Source organism: Mus musculus, chromosome 19 (assembly GCF_000001635.26).
Source record: "Mus musculus strain C57BL/6J chromosome 19, GRCm38.p6 C57BL/6J".
NCBI lineage: Eukaryota > Metazoa > Chordata > Mammalia > Rodentia > Muridae > Mus > Mus musculus.
In genome coordinates this window covers 35,752,347-35,769,012 of record NC_000085.6, presented here as the reverse complement: position 1 = coordinate 35,769,012, position 16,666 = coordinate 35,752,347, and the positions used below count along the sequence as shown (strand labels likewise).

The 16,666-nt window shown below is 40.3% G+C and overlaps 1 long non-coding RNA gene and 1 other non-coding gene across 2 annotated transcripts in view; both read left to right on the top strand.

Moving 5' to 3' along the window:
* Positions 1–5,718: 5,718 nt before the first annotated feature.
* Positions 5,719–16,666, top strand: part of Gm41836 — a 57,530-nt gene continuing 46,582 nt past the window's right edge. The window contains exon 1 of the long non-coding RNA XR_877825.2: positions 5,719–8,689. This is a non-coding gene — a long non-coding RNA (predicted gene, 41836). The remainder of the gene's footprint in view (positions 8,690–16,666) is intronic.
* Gm25611 lies at positions 8,948–9,080 on the top strand. The gene has a single exon (XR_003952946.1). It is a non-coding gene; the product is annotated as a small nucleolar RNA SNORA17 (small nucleolar RNA).

The following is a 16,666-nucleotide window of genomic DNA, read 5'->3' as shown; positions in this document are numbered from 1 at the left end:
GAGTAAGTAAGAAAGTCATTGTTAGAGCCTGACTTTAGCATAAAGAAAAAGTCTCCCATTTGTAGCATGCCTACATGCTTTCACGTGGCTCTAACTTTCAGTGTACAAACTCTTAGAATTGAACACTAAACATCAATGCAGGGAGGTCTTTATTGATGTCCTGGTGTGTATTTTACTTTCGCAATATCAATCTTGGCTTTGAACAGATGTAGGATGAAAATACCAAAGTAAATTAAATTGCAAAAAAAAAAATGCAATTGTAGGCCTGAATGTTTCAACAACATATCTAAACAAACAAATATGCACTTGAGACCAAAGCCAGCGTTCCTATTCTGGTTCCTGCCAAGTTTCTCAGTCTCTAGCACAGGGCCAAATTCAAGTTTTCATCCCCTCCAAACTGGCACACACTGCTACAGAACCAGAACATTTAGGTCACATGAACCGTTTATAGAAGGACCTGCAGTCTCAGTAGAAATCTTACCCTTACTATTGCTTAGTATGTTTTGATTTTGCATGTAAACTCTTTGGAATAATCATTGGGGTCACCAACTCACTTTGATCTTAGAAATGAAACTTGTTTATATTTAGTGTTCTGTGGGGTCCAACCTTTCAAGGACAAAAAATATATATTTGATAAGAATGTTGGACTTCATTACTTGTGTAGATGGTAAACCAACAAGCATTTGCTAGGTGAATTAGGTGTACAAAGAAAACAGATCTTTAAAATGACTTTTCCACAATGCAACTCAGAGTTTTTGTCTCCTTTGGCTTGTAGCGCTATAACCCCCTGGAAGAAAGTGAATTACCCTGGGATAGCAACATCATGAATTCCAGTGAAAGTTTGCCTTCAATAGAATATCTGATGAACTGATTTCTATTACTTCAGCATATGTAAACAGGTGCTTTGCAAAGAAGGTGACAGAAAACAGTGGACTGGTGTCTATAGTGTAACTTTTCAAGGATCTCTAGTCAACTAAACACAACATTGTATTAAAAGCTGAATGTGTTACACAGAGTTGTATAGTATGAAATGTCTTGAGTAGAGCCAGGGGACTTAAGTAAACAAGATGAGTTTTAATATTGCAGTCAAATGGTTCCTTTGAAAAATATTTATTTCTGGTTTTCAATCAACACCCAAAGTGTTAGGTATTAGCAAAACACTTTCAAGCAGAATTTTATTTGGTTGATTCTCCCCATTCCACCTCTTGCATCCTCCTTTCCCCTTGCACCTCACTCCAGTTTCCTTCTGTGTCCCATGTACTTTTTGTTGTTGTTGATGTTGTTTGTTTTTCCTTGATTCTTTTACCTTCTTTTTCTTTTTGGTATCTTGATTATTTCTATTACTGTGATGAGACACCCTGACCAAGACAACTACAGAACAAAGAGTTTATTTGAGGCTTACAGTTTCAGAATGTTAAAGTTTGTGACCACCATTGTTGGGTAAAATATATTTGTACACTGTTTAAAGTTTACCCTTGTATTATTTTGAATGCTGACTTCTCTATCCCACTATGTGGTTTGAATATGGATATGGCTTTGTTATGTTTGTCCTAGAAGCTCCTGTCTCAAGATTTAAAGTGTTACTCATTCATTCTCTGCCTTGCCAATAGAAGCCAATGAGCTAATACAGAGCTTTAGAGAGAATGAGGTGGGACTTCTGATTCTAGGAGGGGTGGAGAAAGAGGCAAGGAAGAAGTGTGAGAGACATGAAGAGAGATCAAGAAAGCATCAGATAAAAGAGAGCTGAGACAGAAAGAATGAAAAAATCCAAGTCATGTGGGGATATTGTCTGGGAGAAAGTCAGCCTAGCCTGGAGGTCTAGAATGGAGGAATAATTGCTCAATATATGGCTCATGGTGATTTTAATATATCTTAGTCTCTCTGTGTAGATGTTGGGGACTAGCAAAGGTAATGAAATACAGCTGCTGGATTAATTAATTATTTATATTTATACTAAAATAATTCCTTCAATATATCATAGTGGAAAAGATGGCAGCAGGCAGGCAGTGATGGTGTTGGAGTAGTAGATGAGAGCTTGTGTCTCATCCAAAGCAAGAGGCAAAGATGCTAACTGGGAAGGGAATTGGCTTTTGTAACCTCAAAACCCATTCCCTGTGACATAAATACTCCTCCTCCAATGACACACCTCCTAATCATTCCAAAGAGTTCCACCAACTTCAGACCAAGTATTTAAAAATATGAGCCTACAGGGGCCATTGTCTTTAAACCACCATACTTGGTTTCCTTTTATTTATAAAAGGATTTAAATTTTTTACTTATTCACTTCACATCCCACTCACTGTTCCCCTATTGATCACCCCCTCTTACAGTTATCCCCCTACCCCGTCCTCTTCATCTCTGAGTTGGTGGAACTCCCCTGGATATCTCACTACCCTGGCACTTTACAACTCTGCAAGGCTAGGCATTTCTTCTCCCACTGAGGCCAGACAAGACATCCCAGCTAGAAGAACATATCTCACATACAAACAACAGCTTTGGGAGTAACCCCTGCTCCAGTTGTCCAGGACCCTCATAAAGTCCAAGTTGCACATCTGCTACATATGTGCAGGGAGGCCTAAGTCAAGCCCGTACGTGTTCTTTGGTTGGTGGGACATACTCTGAGAGCCTCAAGGGTCCAAGTTAGTTTATTCTGTTGGTCTTCCTTTCTTCCATAAGAGTTGTCAAGGTTGGCAGTTTCTCAGATAACTGGGAATAGTTCTACTTCAAAACCCAGCTATATCACTCCTGGGCATATATCCAAAGCATGCTTCAACATCTCTCAAAGATACTTGCTCAAGTATGTTCATAGCAGCTTTTTTTTTTTTTTCAGAAACTGGAAACAACTAGATGTCCCTCAACTGAAGATTGGATAAGAAAATGTGCTACATCTACACAAGGGAATACTATTCAGATATTAAAAACAAAAACATGATGAATTTTGCAGGCAAATAGGTGGAACTTGAGAATATCATCCTGAGTGAGGTAACCCTGTCCCAAAAGGACATGCATGGTATGTACTCACATATAAGTGGATATTAGCCATAAACTACAGGTACCATGTTACACTCTATAGACCCAAAGAAGCTAAACAAGAAGGAAGGCCCAGGCGAGGATTCTTGACTCTCGTTTAGAAGGGGGAATAAAATAGTCCTAAGAGGCAGATGGTGGGAGAGATCTGGGAGGGAGAAGGGATGGGGGAGAATAGGGGTAGCTCAGAGTTAGGAAGGACAAGAGAGATGATCAGATGGTCATGAAAATGAATGGAAACCTGCAACTGATGGGGTGAGGAGGTAGGATGCATCTCCAGGATGAGACAGAGGCCTGGAATAAGGGAGGTTCTTAAGAACCAATGTGAGTGACCTTGACTGTTTCTTGGTCTGCTTTGGAGTTTTTCAGGGTTTCTCCTCATGTGATTCTGTTCAAGTATGTACATGTGTACATTACATGCTATGATCTGCATATAAGAGAGAGCATACCATATGACTCCCCTGCACTACTTCTAAGAAAACCCCCAAAGGACCTGCCTCCTACCACAGGATATGTCTATTGCCTGTCTGTTTCCCACGGTTAGAGAATGGAGCCAGTCTAGGAGCTTATCAGGTTGTTCTTAATTCAGTTGACTCTCAAATTTCCCTGAGACAGTTTTAAAATGCAGATTCATGCGACCTTCCACAGACCTAACCAGAATCTCCAGGAATGTAGCAAGAGGACTAAATCAGTCATCAGCGTGTAAGAATGAGTGGACAAAGTCAGTCTTCTCTGCTACATGGCTGATGATGGATTATTTGGTTCTGTATTTTGCATCTTCTGTGATGGAAACTCAAGATATAGATTGTAGTAGCTCCAGATATAGATTGTTCCATAGTTGGGATAGGCTATTATCTTCTGGTACATTGTCTCAGTCTTTCCTAGGTATCTGTATCACACAGGCTAAAGAGTGCTACAACTCCATTTCCGAGATTTCATCACAACTAAGAACCTAGGTATGAGATAAATTTTAGCAACATGATGTCCTGAATTCAGTTTTGCAAGACTCTATAAGAAGGTAACCTGGTGTAATTGTTAGCCAGGTAGGATTTGATATTTCAGTGACTGATTCCACTCTTTACTTTTCTTTTTTTTTTTTTCTTTTTTTTTCCATTTTTTATTAGGTATTTAGCTCATTTACATTTCCAATGCTATACCAAAAGTCCCCCATATCCACCCACCCCCACTCCCCTGCCCACCCACTCCCCCTTTTTGGCCCTGGTGTTCCCCTGTACTGGGGCATATAAAGTTTGCAAGTCCAATGGGCCTCTCTTTCCAGTGATGGCCGACTAGGCCATCTTTTGATATATATGCAGCTAGAGACAAGAGCTCCAGGGTACTGGTTAGTTCATAATGTTGTTCCACCTATAGGGTTGCAGATCCCTTTAGCTCCTTGGCTACTTTCTCTAGCTCCTCCATTGGGAGCCCTATGATCCATCCATTAGCTGACTGTGAGCATCCAATTCTGTGTTTGCTAGGCCCCGGCATAGTCTCACAAGAGACAGCTACATCTGGGTCCTTTCAATAAAATCTTGCTAGTGTATGCAATGGTGTCAGCGTTTGGATGCTGATTATGGGGTGGATCCCTGGATATGGCAGTCTCTACATGGTCCATCCTTTCATCTCAGCTCCAAACTTTGTCTCTGTAACTCCTTCCATGGGTGTTTTGTTCCCATGTCTAAGGAGGGGCATAGTGTCCACACTTCAGTCTTCATTCTTCTTGAGTTTCATGTGTTTAGCAAATTATATCTTATATCTTGGGTATCCTAGGTTTGGGGCTAATATCCACTTATCAGTGAGTACATATTAAAGCTTTACTACAGAGTAATTGTGATAAAAACTGCATGGTACTGGTATAGAGACAGACAAGTAGACCAATGGAATAGAATTGAAGATCCAGAAATGAGCCCACACACCTATGGTCACTTGATCTTCGACAAGGGAGCTAAAACCATCCAGTGGAAGAAAGACAGCATTTTCAACAATTGGTGCTGGCACAACTGGTTGTTATCGTGTAGAAGAATGCGAATCGATCCATACTTATCTCCTTGTACTAAGGTCAAATCTAAGTGGATCAAGGAACTTCACATAAAACCAGAGACACTGAAACTTATAGAGGAGAAAGTGGGGAAAAGCCTTGAAGATATGGGAACAGGGGAAAAATTCCTGAACAGAACAGCAATGGCTTGTGCTGTAAGATCGAGAATTGACAAATGGGACCTAATGAAACTCCAAAGTTTCTGCAAGGCAAAAGACACCGTCAATTAGACAAAAAGACCACCAACAGATTGGGAAAGGATCTTTACCTATCCTAAATCAGATAGGGGACTAATATCCAACATATATAAAGAACACAAGAAGGTGGACTTCAGAAAATCAAATAACCCCATTAAAAAATGGGGCTCAGAACTGAACAAAGAATTCTCACCTGAGGAATACCGAATGGCAGAGAAGCACCTGAAAAAATGTTCAACATCCTTAATCATCAGGGAAATGCAAATCAAAACAACCCTGAGATTCCACCTCACACCAGTCAGAATGGCTAAGATCAAAAATTCAGGTGACAGCAGATGCTGGCGTGGATGTGGACAAAGAGGAACACTCCTCCATTGTTGGTGGGAGTGCAGGCTTGTACAACCACTCTGGAAATCAGTCTGGCGGTTCCTCAGAAAATTGGACATAGTACTACCGGAGGATCCAGCAATACCTCTCCTGGGCATATATCCAGAAGATGCCCCAACTGGTAAGAAGGACACATGCTCCACTATGTTCATAGCAGCCTTATTTATAATAGCCAGAAGCTGGAAAGAACCTAGATGCCCCTCAACAGAGGAATTGATACAGAAAATGTGGTACATCTACACAATGGAGTACTACTCAGCTATTAAAAAGAATGAATTTATGAAATTCCTAGCCAAATGGATGGACCTGGAGGGCATCATCCTGAGTGAGGTAACACATTCACAAAGAAACTCACACAATATGTATTCACTGATAAGTGGATATTAGCCACTCTTTACTTTTCAGTGTCAGAGCTAATATTCATGGACACCATAATGGCTGATTAACTCAATTCTAATCTTGGAACTACTGATTTAGATATTTGCACTCCAGATGGGTGGTATTCATAGACTGTTACACAGTGATTGCATAGCTATGGTGCTGGGCTAATGATGGACTTTGGACTGTGTATTCCTCAGTGGGGTCTGTTCAGTACCGTTCTGGAGACACCTAAGAAACCAGCTTAGAGTCTCCTCTCTCAGTCTTCTAACAACATTGTGATTGCAATACGTAATTCCTCTGCTAACTCTTTCTTTGATAATTCTCTTTTATTTAACAAAGAAGGTAAGATCCCAGGAAGGAAATAATAAATAACTTATGCACAAACACACAGTTACCTACAGCTGTGCTACGTGGAACTGACCTGATTTCATCACAAACATACAACTCACTGCCAGTGATGTGGCAGAGATGAAACCCTGGCATGGTAATTCACAACTAAGATTTTCTTTTCATATGTATATGTGTATGTATGTGTGTGTATGTGCATATGTGTGTATAATTATTTTATTTATCTACATTTCAGATGTTGCCCCTTCCCAGTTTACCCTCTACAAACTCCTCACCTAATCCTCCCTCCCCTTCACCTCTAAGAGAGTACTCACCTACCTACCCTCCCACTCCCACTCCCACTTCACCTTTCTAGCATCCCCCTTCTCTGGGGTATCAAGCCTCCACAGGACCAAGCACACTGCCTCCCACTGAGGCCAGACAAGGCAGGCCTCTATTGGGAGCTATTAAGACAACTCTTGATCTCCGAATTGGGCCTCTCCCCAGAGAAGAAAAGGGGGTCAAAAGCAGGCCACCGACACATCAATTCTGAGAACAACCACGGGATGTTCCAGCCCTAAGTCATCGCAGATGTCCTGACCACACCCTGATACCACCAAGTTCCTGCTTCCCCTTGTAGCTGCCAAAAGAAAGAATTTCTATTGCCCCACTCCCACTGATAAGTACTTCTCCTTTTGCTTGTATTGCCCCGCCCCTCCCGCTGATAAGTATCTGTACTTCCCCTTTTGCTCGTGCATTTAAGCCTCAGACCTTTCGCAATACATTGGGGTCTTGATGTAATCCAGAACAGTTTCTGTGTCGTTATTCGCACAAGACCCTTGTCTCTCTCTACCCCCCATTTGGTTATTAGAAGGTCCCCTCGAGACCCTCGAATAACTGGACCTGCTGGACGGGTCAGGCCTCTGCTACATTTGTAGATTGGGCCATGGACCAGCCCATGTATGTTCCTTGGTTTGTGGCTTAGTCCCTGGGAGCTCTGAGGGGTCTGGTTAGTTGATACTGTTGTTCTTTCTATGGGGTTGCCATCCCCTTCAGCTGTTTCAGTCCTTCCCCTTACTCTTCCATTAGGGTCCCTGGGTTCAGTTCAATGTTTGGCTGTGAGTATCTGCATCTGTCTTAGTCAGCAGTTGGTAGAGTCTCTCAGAGGACAACCATGCCAGACTCTTGTCTGCAAGCACATCGAGGCATCAGCAATTTTCGTATGATATGAGTGTGTTTCTAGGAAAAATAGAATTCATTTAAGATTTCCTGAATAACTTATGAATGGTCTTTGTGTATGTGAGTTTGTACACAAGCTTGTTGACTATTCATATGTACAAGAGACTAGGATAAAGTGCATTTGGCTTTTATCAAGGCATGCTGCTGTCTAATACCTTGATATGTTACATATTAACAAGCTTAATCCCCCCACTAACATCAGCTGTTCCCCTTAATATAAAAATTACATGTGTTTGTGAAACTATTATGTTCATTAATAGTTTTATTTTGTTTCTTAAAGTTTTTAAAAGTAATTTTAGCATATAAATCAATGGGTTTCATTATGGCATTTCCACATAATATTATTATTATATTATTTTATGCATATTAAGATGCTATTGTATCTTAATCATATTTGTAATGCTCCTACTCCTGTTTCCTGACTTTAACCCCAGTTATTCTTTCCTTGTGTGTGTGTATATGTATGCACATATAACTGACATAAAATACATAGCACATATATTTAATTTACCTTTCATATATAAGAGAAATTGTGTAGTATTTTCTTTTTTGTTACCATTACTCTCTTGCTTCTCTTTCCTCACCTTCTAGGTCCACTCCTCCGTCTTAGAGTTTCCTGTTACTTTCATATCACACAAAACTACATATTCATGTATATTTAGATTTCCATATAGATCAATATCAGAGAGAAGATGGCATTTACCTTTATTTTATTTTATTTGGTTTTTTGAGATAAGGTTTCTCTGTGTATCCCTGACTATCCTGGAACTCACTCTGTAGACCAGGCTGGCTTCAGAAACTCAGAAATCCACCTGCCTGTGCCTCCCAAGTGCTAGGATTAAAAGCGTGCACCACCACTGCCCAGACACATTTACCTTTATAAATGGACTAATCAACTGGGAATTCTGTTTTTATATTTTTTAAGGACTCTCCTAACTGAATTCCATAGTGGTTCTTCCAGTTTTCATTGCTACCAGTTTGCAGTATAAGGATTCCTCTTTTGCACATACTCACCAACACTGGTTGTTTGCTGGACAACAACCAAGCTTGCTTGATGATGGCTGTTCTGACTATGATGAAATGGAATCTCAAGGTATGTTTACTTTCTATTTTCTTTTGGTCAAATATTTTGAATATTTTTAAATGTTTATTGGACATTTGTATCTATTGCTGGAAATCTGTCTATAATTCATTTTCCCATTTATACTTGTTCTTTTATTGAGAGCAATTTTTTCATTACAGTATATTCTAATTAAGGTTTTTGCTTCACCTACTCTTCCAAGTTTTTTCCCACCTCCTGTCCCATTCAGATATATACCATTTATGTCTCTCATTACAAAACAGGGAGGTACCTGTCTCTACAGGCATTTCAGGTGTTTTGCTGTGTGTCACATGTACATCAGTAGGTGGCAGAGAGGAGAGACACTATGTCTACACTCAGTGTTCTGACCTATGAACATTTGAATGATTAGTAGCCTAACGTTCCCAGAAAAGAATGTTTCTGGACTGACTCCCAGGTGGGAAGCAAGCCAGAGACTAGAAGATCCCCACTTGGAACTTCATGCCCAGGGCAGGAGTGAGTCTGAGACAGACGACCTTTGAAAGGGGCCACTTCGGCAGGCCAGGCAACCACTAGACAGGCACTATAGGGACCAGACAAAAAGATAGTCTGAGATGGGCACCAGTCTGGATCTGGCACTGCTTAGGTCTTGGGGCACCAGACCTTGACCACAATGACTCCTGCTCAGTGCCTTAATGCATGGATATAGCATAGCACTCCTGAGACAACTCTGAGATGATCTAAAACACTTAGAAAGCCCAGGGCCACAAAGAGGAGCAAGTAAGTGATAGAGAAATGGAAGGGAAAGAGAAGCAGAAGGATATGGGCACCATGAAGAGAGGCAGAACTGGAGACTCAAAGGTAGTGAGGACCAGCTGATGTGAGTAGTTGGTGATGCCACATGGGACCATGGTGGGGTCTTGGACTTTGCTGCCACCAGGGCCATGTCTGGGTCCATGGCCCTGCAGTAGCAGGGGCCTGTTACCACCAAAGGCTAAGCAGACATCTCTAGTTTAGGCTGCAGCCCAGGAACACGTTGATGCCTGAGGGCTGGGCAGAGCTGGCCCCAACCCTCACCTGGACATTGTGAAGAGATGTCCCTGGGGGCATAAGAACGGGAGAGCTGACTCCACCTTTAGCCAGCTAGAGTACTGAGAAGAGTAGGCCACACATTGCAGGATTTTGGGATGAGCTGGCCCCTAGGATATATACATGAGAGAGCTGGCCCTACAACTCGTATCTTGCCAGGTGGTGTGAATGAGGAGGGATATCCTCCTTCCCCTTCTCCCTTCACCACCTGTGGCAGGTGGAAAACCTGGTCCTGGTGTCCTGAGAGCAGAATAGCTGTCCTTACCCCTCACCAGCTGTAACACTCTGGAGAATGGGCAGCACAGTAGAGCTGGTCCTTGATGTGCAGACTGTGGTGAGGCGGCCCTGTTTCTTGTTTGCTGGGTGGTGGCTCAGACAAGGGAGAGATATCTTCCTCCCCTTCTTCATTTCTTGCCATCTATGGCAGGTGAGAGAACTGGCCCCAGGGTCATGAGAGTGGGAAAACTGTGGTCATGAGAGTGGCCCCAGTGGTCATGTCCCTCACAGGTTGCAAAACTCAGGACACGGGGCCTTGTACCTTGCCTGGGCAGCAGGGTAGAGTTGGTCCTGGTTAGAGGTTTGCTGGTAAGCTGACCCCGAGGGTGTTAGCTTGGGGAGCCTGTAGGCTGACCAGCTCAAATACCTCTAGGCCCAGATCCAGGTCTTTGAATTGGCCCACCCCAACATCTACTCCATTGATGAACTGCTAGAGTACACGAAGGGAGACAATCTAAAACTACAGGATCTCTACAACACAGGTCAATAGCAGGATATCCAAGAGGAGCCACTGATAGAGTAGCAGAAGTCAGAGGCCTTGTACCAGACTAACAAGTCATTGCAGTGAACATTTGCAAGCAAAGAAGTGTTTGCACAGGACACACGGTGACATACTACAGCTTCCACAATGATTTGTTTTTCCCTCTGGGTGGTGGTGGTGGTACAGATTGTAAGTGTAAAGGGCGGGCATGAGGGATGAGGAAGTTGAATGGGATTAGGTTGCGTGATGGGAAATTCACAAAGAACCAATAAAACTGTATTTTTTTCTTTTAAAGAAAACATACAGGTATTGAAGGAATAAAATAAATATGAGAAATAAAAACAATAACAACAAAATAACAAAAACAAAAAAATCAGAGTATGACCAAAAACAAAACAAGAAAAAGAGCCAAAGAAAAAGTCTAAGAAATGTGTATAAGTTCATGAACACAAATATTTCTATATTCAAGAACCCAATAAAGAACCCCAATTGGAGGCCGTTTTCTGATATCAATTTCTTTCCTCAGCTGTCTTAAGTTTTTTCCCACAGCAATCTTTCACTTGCTTGGTAAGTGTTATCATAGATACTTTGTTTTTTGAGGCTATTGTGAAAGGTGTTGTTTCCACATTTTCTTTCTCAGTCAGCTGGTCTATTATATATAGGAAGACTACTGATTTTTGTGTGTCAATTTTGTATCCTGCCACTTTAAAACTTTTGAAAGTGTTCATCAGTTGTAAGTTTCCTGGTGGGCTTTTTAAGGGTCACTTAGTTATATTATCATATCATTTGCAAATAGTGATATTTTGACTTTTTCGTTTCCAATTTTTCCCCTTTGTCTACTTCAGTTGTCCTACTGTTGTAGCTAAGATTACAAGTACTATATTCAATAGGCATGGAGAGAGTAAACACCTGATGTTATTCATGATTTTAGTGGAATTGCTTTAAGTTTCTCTCCACTTAATTTGATGTTGGCATTAGGCTTGATGTAAACAGCCATTATTATGTTTATGTATGTCCCTTGTATCTCTCATCTCTCCAGGACTTTTACCATGAAGGGTGTTAGATTTTATGAAAGGTCTTTGCTTCACCTAATGAGAAGATTATGTGGAGTAGGTCTTTCAGTCTATTTATATGGCTAGTTTATATTTATTGATTTACGTGTGTTGAGCCATGTGTGCATCTCTGGGATCACGTTTGATCATGTGGAAAATTTTGTTGATGCGTTTTTGGACTAAGTTTGCAAGTATTTTATTGAGTATTTTTGCATATATATGTATAAGGAAAACTGGTCTGCAATTTTCTTGGCTGGATTTTTAATATGGTTTAGGTATTAGAGTAACTGTGGCTTATTCCTTCTGTTTCCATTTTGTGAAATAATTTGATAAGTGTTGGAGTTAACTGTGCTTTGAAATTCTGGTAGAATTCTGCACTAAAACCATATAGCCTGGCCATATAGCCTGGCTTTTTTTTTTTTTTTTTTTTTTTTTTTTTTTTTTTTTTTTTGGGTTGGGAGACTTTTAATGATTGCTTCTATCTCACTAGAGGATATAGGTCTGTTTAAATTACTTATCTGATCTTGATTAAAATTTGATAAGTAGTATCTATCAAGAAAGTTATCCATTTCTTTTAGATTTTCCAATTAGCCATTTTTTTAAAGGACGTTCTTATGGGTTTCCTCAGTGCCTGTTGCTATGTTCCCTTTTGTAATTTTGTTAATTTGTGTATTCTTTCTTTGTAGTTCATTTAACTTGGCTAAGGGATTGTCAATATTTTTTATTTTCTCAGAGAACAAACTTTTTGTTTAATTGATTCTTTGTATTGTTTTTCATTTGTTTGTTTATTTCTATCTTATTAATCCAGCCCTGTGGTTTTGCCATCATCATCTATTCATTTGAGGGTGTTGCCATCATCTATTCATTTTGGGTTTCATTACCTCTTCTTGTTCCGCAGTTTTTTCATTTGCTCATTTATTGGTTTAATTCTTTGATATTTAACTTTAAAATTTTATTTTTAGAATCTAGTTATAAATCTTACGTCAGATGTACAGCTGGAATTTTTCTCCCAATCTGGAGGCATTCTCTTTCATTTTCAGGTATTTACTTTGCTGTGCAGAAGCTTTTTAATTTTATTCGATCTCTGGGTCATCTTAGTTTAGACTCAAGTGTAGACAAGAAAAGGGCAGGGAGTCTTGAACTTACAAACTACAGTATTTCTTGTGTTTACTAGTGCTTCACTTGCACTGTATTGGTGTCTGTTGTCCCCTTAGTGCTTTGGCAAGGAGGATGCAACCACTGAGATCTGTCCAGGTCATCCTGTCTCCGACTTTTCAACACTCACTATGCATCAAAATGTCAGATGGGTAGCTATTGCTATGGATGCCAAATAGTGCAGTGCAGAATCAGAGTTCTGTCTCTACAGCAGTAAACCTCGTGGAAGACATTTACCTCCAGAGTTTAATTTACCTGCCAGCCTTAGATTCATTCTACCAAACTACAAAGTTACTTCAGGTGATGAGGTCAGATCTTAGCTTCAGAAGAAGGGCTGGCTTCCTTTGGGTGTCATTGCTTGAGCTAAACATCTCCTAGGCACTTTTAATTTTGTCAATATTCAGTTCTCAAACTCTCCTCAGCTGCCACCTATGGCTGCCTCTTCATACTGGACTACAGAATGCTGTCTTTAGGCTCCCTGCCTAATGATTCTTCCCTGTTTGTAAGCTCTTGGTGTTAGGTACCTAGTTAGATCCTGTCAAGCTTCAAGGAGGCTATGACTGGACATATTCTTCTTAATCAAGAGCATGGCATGCAAAACCAATCCGAAAATAGCACCTGAGTCATATCTGTCCCTAGGAGGATGTATGATATCTTCAACTGCCTAGTAGGTCACTAGTTGAAAACTATCTAAACCTGGTTACTAAGCTTTATGAAATTATTATTTAGAAGAGAATTTTCTGACCTGCTACACCATTGCCCCTTCTGCAAAAGTTGATAAAAATGGGGCTATCATTTACTTGGACAAAAAGACAAAAGAAAACAACCCAGAACAAGTTCCACAGAAACATTCTCCCATAGGATTTAGAAATATGTGTATTTAATTGTTCAGTGGTCTCTCTGCCTTTGTACACTTTCTCTTGTGAGCAAATTCAGTTTTGCAATGGCCTTATTGACTTAGGTCAACTTTTATCCCAATAGAATGCAATGCTTCAGTCAGTAATTAGCTGTCATTTACACTGCACTTTGTGTGCCTTGTCTAAGTTCTTTGGTGGATAATGGGAAGCTAGAAGAGATCCTTATGATGCCAGGGTGGCTAAGTTTTAACTAATGGTGTGTTTTTAAGATGATGCCTAGACACAGTGCCCTGACTCATGGAGAGATAGAATTCTAGAAATATTGAGACTTGCTGTCCTGCCAAACCCTGCAACTGGGTTTGGGACCTGTGATGGATGAGTTTTGTTCTGTGGATGCAATTACCACTTTTCATCAGGGCCAAATGACTCCCCTCTTCACACCAGGGAGCCACCTGGCTGGAATCTCCTACCTGCTTGACTCCTTGACCTGTTAAATTTTCTCCAAGGCACAATAGATGAGTAAAAGTTTCTTTCCTATTGCCGCAGTCGATGACATTAAAACACATCCTCACATCCTATTGTTAAATATGGGACACGGGGACACTTTATTCAAAATGAGTTGGTAGACCTATAGGTAAGAAGAAATACACACCCTAAGATAGAACATGAATTAATATAAGAAAGAAAATATACAAAGTGCCACCAGGAAGTGATTTCACTAATAATATTTATAGGTAATTTGCTTAATCCATTTTTATCAAGTTTCTCTTATGTGCGAAGCAAACCATTCAGAAATCAGGTTTCTAGACACTGTCTAGCCTGTCTTTTGAGGGGAGCCATGAAGAAAATCTTGATGGCTAGGCAAGAATATTTCTAGACAAATATAGGATGGTCCATATTGATCAGGACATACTTTCTGAAGTACTCACAGAGACTTTTTGTTTATTCAGTTTAGACTCTAGCTTGAGATCACCAACAAAATATCAGTGGATGATAGGCTGAATAATGTCCTCTTGTGAAAGTCAGGCAACTGTTTGATTTCTGTCTTTTGTGGTTTTTAAATCTTCCATGATTATTAAAGTTTCTTTTATGAAATTGCCAATCACTTTCACCAGGGCCGAATGACTCCCTGTTTCCCACCAGGGATCCATCTGGCTGGAGTTCTCTTGCCTGTTTTATTGCCACCCCTTGACCTGTCAAAGTTTTTCCAAGGCACAATTAACAAGTTAAAGTTGTATGAATCAATAATCCAATTTGCAAGCTTTCTTATTACCTTAATTTGAAGTTAAGTAATTAATAAAACATACATTTATTGAGGATTCTGCACTCCAGTGGTCTCTGTGGTATCAATGGAGAACAGACTATAATGCTTGTGTGGAAAGGTTTGACCTTCTTACTGAATAGTAATTAATTACAATAAATCACAATGTTACAAGGTAGCTCAGGGTATTGTAGATTCCTGTGGCAGGTGATAGAAGTCTTCCTAAAAGTAGTGACAGTGTCATTGTGTAGGCCAACCCCCAGGAGGTGTGACTGGGAGTTTTGTCATATTCTTCTCAATTATTTCAGACTTCAAAGTCCTCATTACAGCCTAGTTCTGTCTTTTTGCTCAGACTGTAGTGCCTCAAAGAAGCAAACTGATTACTAAGTTTTACTTTCTCTCTCCCTCACCATCTAATTCTGCCTTGATTTAGTAGTCTATGAAGTGTTCATCGCTTTACTCTGATGCAGGTCAACACTTCTTGTCCTTCCTCTTTTACCGCTTTAATAAGCAATTGGTTTTGATTCCTCCTCCTGGAAAAAATTTCTCCTCCCTCTCCTCCTCCTGTTCTTTTTGTGAAATACTTCATTTATTGCCCTTTTTCTTGTCTCTGTATTTTTAATTTCTTATACACATGCTAGAAAACGATAAAAAGCATTGCTTATTACAAATATAAGTGTGGAAAGCAATAGAAAATACATATTAAGAAAAAAAATTGAAAATACCTGCCTTTTCATCGCATACCCTGGTGTGTGTGTATGTGTGTCATATGTACAACCATACACAGGGAATCAAGTGAATTGTTTTGTGTATGTGTGGTGCTAACATTCAAACCCAGGGCTTTCCTACACTAAAGATGTGGTCTACTATTGAGCTATACCACCAATCCAAGTGTACTCCCTTGTCACCTGTGCTTCTTACTGACCTTATGCTTATCCTTACGGTCACCTGTAACCTTAATTTGAATGATTAAATTAATCCTTTGTCTTTAGACATGGAAATAGACATTTTCAATAATAGAATTATTGGAAAATATGTTTCAGTAGCTCATTCATTAAAAGTGGTTCCCCAAAGCTGTTGTCGACTGATAAACACTAGCAGGGGCAATTCAGTTTTCTACAAGTATTAAAGGCATGACAGGCTAACCCATGCTCCAGGAGATGACCGTAAACCTAGGCATGTACAGACACAGTGGACTCTGTGGGCTTTAAAAGCCCATGGAGTTATGAGGAAGAAGCTGTGTGTGTGTGGGGGGGGGGAGTAGTGGAGAAGGAACTTTAGAAGAGGTACTAGGATTGAGTCAAATCCAACTCAATATGCTTATATTATATGTATGCATAGCATTCTCAAACAATAAAAAGGAAGGACAATTTTCTCCTTCAGTGAGTGTGCATATGGAGGCTGAATGTTGAAGTGGGGGTATTTTCTTTGATAACCCACTTTCTACCTTCTTTTCTGAGGCAATCTCTCACTGAACACAGAATTTATTGATTTGGCAAGACTAGCTGGTCAGCCAACTCCAGAGCTCTTTGCGTCTCTGTTCTCCAATGTTGTGACGCCAGGAATGTGTCTCAAAGGTTAGCCAATATTTCTTCTTAATCTGAGTGCTGTTGATCTAAACTCTGGTCCTTAGGCTTGCTCTATAAGGATCTCAGGGGACTGAGTGTGATAATCTTTAACAATGGCCAGCTTAGAAAGTCTACGATAGTCAATTAATATATGTAATTAAGAATGCAAAGCAATTTTATCCCAAAATAACGCCTTACAGAGCATAGAGATCCTGTCTCCTTTCTACTTCTTCTGTTGTTGTGTACTGAACACAGTATGGCGGGGAAGGCC